This window comes from Salvelinus fontinalis, chromosome 6 (assembly GCF_029448725.1).
Source record: "Salvelinus fontinalis isolate EN_2023a chromosome 6, ASM2944872v1, whole genome shotgun sequence".
Lineage (NCBI taxonomy): Eukaryota > Metazoa > Chordata > Actinopteri > Salmoniformes > Salmonidae > Salvelinus > Salvelinus fontinalis.
This window is the reverse complement of record NC_074670.1, coordinates 34,300,336-34,307,014: the sequence shown is the minus strand read 5'-3', so window position 1 is coordinate 34,307,014 and position 6,679 is coordinate 34,300,336. Positions and strand designations below refer to the sequence as shown.

The 6,679-nt window shown below is 43.2% G+C and overlaps 1 long non-coding RNA gene across 1 annotated transcript; it reads left to right on the top strand.

The window, feature by feature from the left end:
• The first annotated feature begins 1,135 nt into the window (after positions 1-1,135).
• On the top strand, positions 1,136-3,354 carry LOC129856706 (uncharacterized). The gene is made up of 2 exons (XR_008759798.1): positions 1,136-1,249; positions 3,049-3,354. It is a non-coding gene; the product is annotated as an uncharacterized LOC129856706 (long non-coding RNA).
• The last annotated feature ends 3,325 nt before the right edge of the window (positions 3,355-6,679 follow it).

The window sequence follows — 6,679 nt, the reverse complement described above, 5'->3', positions numbered from 1 at the left end:
TCGCATGGATTCCACTCAATATCAGCAGATTTTTGGGAATAATGTTGAAGAATGAGTCAAAGTTGAAGTTACGCCAGCGCTGGATATTTCAACAAGACAACGACCCAAAACACTGCTCAAAATCTACCCGGGCATTTATGCAGAGGAACAAGTACAATGTTCTGGAATGGCCTTCCCAGTCCCCAGACCTGAATATCATTGAGAATCTGTGGGATGATTTGAAGCGGGCTGTCCATGCTCGGCAACCATCAAACCTAACTGAACTGGAGATGTTTTGTAAGGAGGAATGGTCCAAAATACCTTCATCCAGAATCCAGACACTCATTAGAGGCTATGGGAAGCGTCTAGAGGCTGTTATTTTAGCAAAAGGAGGCTCTACTAAATATTGATGCGATTTTTCTATTGGGGTGCCCACATTTATGCACCTGTCTAATTTTGTTTTGATGCATATTGCACATTTTTTGTTAATCCAATAAACCTAATTTCACTACTGAAATATTACTGTGTCCATCAGTTATTTAATAGATCAAAATTAAATTGCTGATCCAAACACCCAATTATTTATTCATGGAAATTGTCAGGGGTGCCCAAACTTTTTCATACAACTGTAGGTTAAAGAATGTTTTTTAAGCCTTGAGACAATTTGAGCCATGGATTTTGTATGTGTGCCATTCAGAGGGTGAATGGACAAGACAAAATATTTCAGTGCCTTTGAACGGGGTATGGTAGTAGGTGCCAGGCGTACCAGTTTGTGTCAAGAACTACAACGATGCCGGGTTTCCCACACTCAATAGTTTCCTGTGTGTATCAAGAGTGGACCACCACCCAAAGTACATCCAGCCAACTTGACACAACTGTGGGAAGTGTTGGAATCAACATGGGCCAACATCCTGCTGGAACACTTCTGACACCTTGTAGGTTGACATCTCAATATTAGGAAGGTGTTCTTAATGTTTTGTACACTCAGTGTATGTCCCCTCCAAACAAGCTATTTATGGTCTGTACATTAGCCGTGCTTCTATTTTGAGATCATGCGATTCAAATTATGCAAGCGGCGAACTCGTGCCAACTTCTACATCCAATGATACATAAAGCACATAGCTACATCCCAAAGTACACATGCATATTCCTTTAATTTCATCCCCAGTGGGCGTGCATTACTGCTCTATATTTATTCCCAGATGCTTTCGACATGGTTAGCAGGCTGAGGGAGGCGCTGCCGTTGGAGAGAGTGTGTTCAAAGAAGCAGGTGAGGATCAGGAAATATCGTCGTTGTCATTTATTATCCTCCGTGACTCAAGTTGTATGGAAGGTGCCTAGTGTTGCCAGATCTGCAGGCAGGCAGGCTGGAAAGTCCCCACTGGCCTCTTCTCTCTGGGCGAGGCCCGAGGCGTCAAGCTTAATCCGGCTTTCTCCTGCCAGAGGGGATATCTCGGAGATTGATGAATTCCTGACGGATTGCCCCAAGTTAGTCAGCAGGACAGAAAATAGCACTGCGTCATAATAGACATGAGGGATGTTGCCTGGCGCACACCGTACTTCATCTGACCCCCAGTCAGACAAGATAGACGACGTCCTGCGTCTTTGTTATTCTGTTACGTCATTTTTTTTTTTTACAACACACTTGATCTGTCAATAGTGCTTAACAGTTATGGTCTCGAGCCCTATTGTCACGTTCCTGACCTATTTCTGTTAGTTTGTTATATGTGTTAGTTGGTCAGGACGTGAGTTTGGGTGGGCATTCTATGTTTTCTGTTTCTATGTTGGTTTATGGGTTGCCTGGTATGGCTCTTAATTAGAGGCAGGTGTTTGGCGTTCCTCTAATTAAGAGTCATATTTAGGTAGGTGTTTTCACAGTGTTCGTTGTGGGTGATTGTCTCCTGTGTTTGTGTATGTCCTTGCGCCACACGGGACTGTTTTCGGTTTTGTTTGTTCATCGTTCATTAGTGTAGCCTATATTCTCTATTCGTGCGTTCTTCATGTTTTATGTAAGTTCGTCGTCTAGGTCTGTCTACACCGTTTATTTGTTTTGTTAGTGTATAGTCGAGTTTGTGTTTTTCTTTAATAACTTATGTCTTCACAATCTGCTGCATTTTGGTTCAATCCCTGCTCCTCCTCTTCTGATGAAGAGGAGGAGGAAAGCCGTTACACCTATGGTTACATTTAAAGTGACGGGGTTTCATATCTTTAACATACGCGTGTATTGATCGTTAGCTTCGGAATCGTTCATTAAGGCACAGGACGTTTCCTGGGCGAGCCGCACATTGATGGAGAGGGAATCATTAGTGGCCCTTTGGGTGCTTTTAATATACTCTCCCGACAGTGTGTGTGTGGGGGGGGGGGGGGGGCTAAACCCGCAAATCAACCTGCTTGACCTGCAATTTGCACTGGGGTAGATCAGTAGCAGTAAAAGCAGACGACGCCCCCCGGTGTTTTCCCTACTATTGCTTTTCTATTATCCAGCCTTTTATTGTCAGCAAGCGAAGAGAAAGCTTGACATAGCATGCTGTGCTATTATAGGAAGTCATTGACAATAGTAGCATAAGTTAAGGTAGAGTGATTCTGGGTTTTGTGCAAAGTATCCCAGTTGTTCACTTATTGTCATTTCTGTATCTATTCATCTCCTCCTTTCCAGCCTTTATTGTCAGGAAGAGACAGCGCCACACATCATGAAGCAGTGTTGTTATAAGAAGTCATTGATAATAGTTGTAGTAATATAGAGTGATTTTAGTTTTTGTGCTACCAACCCTGTATCACAGCCGTTTATACAGATACAATTGTTTATTGTATCTGTATCTTTCTATCTCTGTACCAGCTGTTCCATGATTACATTTATTCTGATAACATTAGAACTTGCACTGTGGGCCATGTTAGTTCAATAAGAAATGATCACCTGTCCTGGAATCAATTATCCCCCTATTTTTTAAGTTGTACGTATTGGAAAATTGAAAGATCTCATAACTTCAGGCTTTTGTGGCCAAGGCCATTTGTGACGACCCTCTCACTGTCTGCCGTATTCTTTCTCTTTGCTCTTGTTTTCCTTATTAGGATGTTGGTGGGCGGAGCCTTGAGGGTTGTCAGCGAAATGAGACACACCTGGGCCCGGGTGTGTCCCGGGATAAATACACCTCTTCCCCATTCATTGAGGAGACTCTCCAGGCAGACATGCTGTTGGATTTTGGTTGTGGCATTTTTGGAGGCCATTTTGTTTTGTTTTCTTGCTTTGGCACCTTTCAACACCCCTCATTATCACATCTATGCATGCAACCACTCACTTACACTACTGACTACATACACCATTGTTTATTGTATATAGGTTACTTCAGTTATTAAATATATTTTTGTTTTTCCTTATCTTCACATTGTCTCCCTTTGTGTTATGGGCTTCGAGCCGGTTTGTGACACATTGCATTTTAAAAGACCTCTTCTTCGCTTCATCCATCCATATACCTACATTTATTCACAAAGAGAGGCTGTTTGATTGGAATCGATCTCACCTTGAGTACATAAAAAGCCTCGCTAGTAAGATGTTACATCAAGCCAACTGTCTCCGACACATGGCTAGTGACCTTTACACGACGAGGAAGTGCTTACACTCCATCGATAATGAACTCGGCATGATGGGGGAAAAATGACAAGCCTTCTAAAAAAAACAAAGAACAAGAATCAATAGGTCTTCCTATTCTCAAAGGGAATGGTGGTCTACAGGGCCAAAATGTTGGGGTTGGCTTTTCCCGCAAGACCTGGCGAACAGAGGCACCTCGGGTCACAAATCAAATTAAGCGCTTGATTGCAACCGATATGGATTTCCTGGGTCGGAGGATGACCACAAGTCAATGTCCTCCCCCCTGATTAAACATCAACGTCTCCTTTGACAAACTGTTGGAGGTTATCTCGACCACTATCTCCCTCACTGGGAATCCATGGCTGATTGTTAAGTGGTTGAGTTATTTGATTGGTTCCACACGGCTGGTCAGAGGAAGCCTTAAACAAGGCCCCTCCAACGGTATAGAAATGATGGTAACACTTAGCTGTTTTCTATAGGCAAACACATGAAATACCTTCTGAGTGCATATATAAGGCCTTATGATACACTTACATTATGGTGCACTATAAAACTTGCTATAAACTGTTGAAACCTTTCGTATGGTGGATATACTCAGTTGCCATGGTTTTCAGTTATCAAGGTAAGACCCAGATGCAGACCGTTTCGAAGTAACAATGTTTATTACAGCAACAGGGGCAAAGGTACAGGACAGCAGGCAGGGGCAGGCAGAGTGGTCAGGCAGGTGGGTAAAGTGGTCAGGACAGGCAAGGGTCAAAAACCAGGAGGACGAGAAAAGAGAGACTGGGAGCTGACACAAACGCAGGAGCTGACACAAAAACGCTGCTGGCTTGACAAACAAGATGAACTGGCAACAGGAAACACCGGTATAAATACACAGGGGATAATGGGGAAGATTGGTGACACCTGGAGGGGGGTGGAGACAATCACAAAGACAGGTGAAACAAATCAGGGTGTGACAATGGGAGACCACAGTAGTTTGTATTAGATCTCCATTTGCTTTGGAGGTTGCTATTTCTTGAAAACTAGTGTGAAACAAGCGAGTGAGAAGTTAGCCCAAGTTTCACTGTGGAATGCAAGCTTGCACAAGAAATGCAATTGACTAATTTACTGAATCACGTACACATGCTGTGTTGAGAACTGCACAACTTAAGAAATCACTGTGTAAATTCCCCCTGAAGTAGTGGGTCGATGTTGCCTTAGCGTTACCTTTCAGTACGGTATGCATATTAAGACCTGGATGCTACATCAGCCTTGCCACAGCTAGCTTTGTTTGGTGCTGTCCATGGTCCTGACAGTTTTTGATCCTTTGGTGGTGCTGAAAAGACGGCTACATATTGTAAGCTGTGTACCATATCTTCTTGTATATGCGGTGTCTGTATTGGACAGCCTCAGAATCAAGAAGTTGGTGTCAGTCATTCAACTACATGCACACAACAATCAGCTATTATAAACAGAATACGTTAATTTTTATAATGACTAATACCCAAACTTTTGATCCAATGGATGATTTGAGGCCATCAGTGTCAACGGTTAATGACAGGTAAACTTCTGGGGATGCAATTTGTTGCCTGAAACTATACTGTAGTAGCAAAGGTGGACACAACAAGCTTTGAAATGTTTGAGGCGTACATTTCTCTAATTACTTCAGGACATTTATTTGAATTCATTTGCTTCAGAAGTTCAGGGTGAAAAATGCATGGATGTGTGTTTCCACCATGAATAAACAAACATTCAAATTCCATTACCAGTTTGTCAAGTTGGGTTTCCTTCCAATTGCCGACATGTTTTCTAAAATCTGTGTAAAAACATTGTTCATTTTCCCACCAGAAATGTGATTCCATCAAATTGTCTTGTTGCATATACAAGGCTGTGAGTGATGACATAGTGCTTGTGCTATGAAATGTAATGTCATGTAATATTTTTAACTGTATATAACTGCCTTAATGTTGCTGGACCTCAGGAAGAGTGGCTGATGCCTTGGCAACAGCTAATGGGGATCCTTAATAAATACAAATAGTGCACATAAAAATAACTGCGGTTATATTCCCATGTACCGAATAAAGAATATAAGTTGAAAGGGTTTCCAACTCTACTGATGGTTTTGTCACAACACATGTTGCGTCAATCCCATTGAGCACGCCTGGGACCTGTTGGATCAGAGGGTGAGGACTAGGGCCATTCCCTGCAGAAATGTCCAGGAACTTGCAGGTGCCTTGGTGGAAGAGTGGGGTAACATCTCACAGCAAGAACTGGCAAATCTGGAGCAGTCCATGAGGAGGAGCTGCACTGCAGTACTTAATGCAGCTGGTGGCCACAACAGATACTGACTGTTACTTTTGATTTGACCCCCCTTTGTTCAGGGACACATTATTCCATTTCTGTTAGTCACATGTCTGTGGAACTTGTTCATGTCTCAGTTGTTGAATCTTGTTATGTTCATACAAATATTTACACATATTAAGTTGAAAATAAACACAGTTGACAGTGAGAGGATGATTCTTTTTTTGCTGAGTTTATAAGCAATACAAATATATATATTTTTTAAAGACCCATATTTAAGTCATTTTTTTGGGCCATTAAACTACTTCCATATATACTTCAGGAGGAGGCTGCAAGGTGGGCCAAGGCAGTCTCTCTTGCCAAACAGGGACAGTGGACTCGATGGGACAGTGTGGAGAAGAGGAAGATCAGCTGGAAGGATCTGTGGGCCATGGAAGCGAGGCGGTTGAGCTTTTCCATCAGAGCAACATATGACGTCCTTCCAACACCAGTTAATCTTCACCAATGGTATGGTGAAGATCCGGACTGTGCCCTCTGTTCCATGCCAGCCAACCTCAGGCACATTCTCACAGGGTGTAAAACAAGCCTCACCCAAGGACGCTACACTTGGCGTCACAACCAAGTCCTTAAAAACCTGCGTCCGCCCTGGAGGACAAGCGAGCTGCCACCAACTCCCTACCACCCCCAGCAGCATCACAACCCTTACGGACGACCTTTGTCCGCAAAGGGGCTAAACCACCGAAGAGCGGCTCTACACCATTAGAGCGAGACCAGCTGCGCTTGGCCCGCGACTGGAAAATGCTAGCTGACATTGGCCGGCAACTTGTGTTT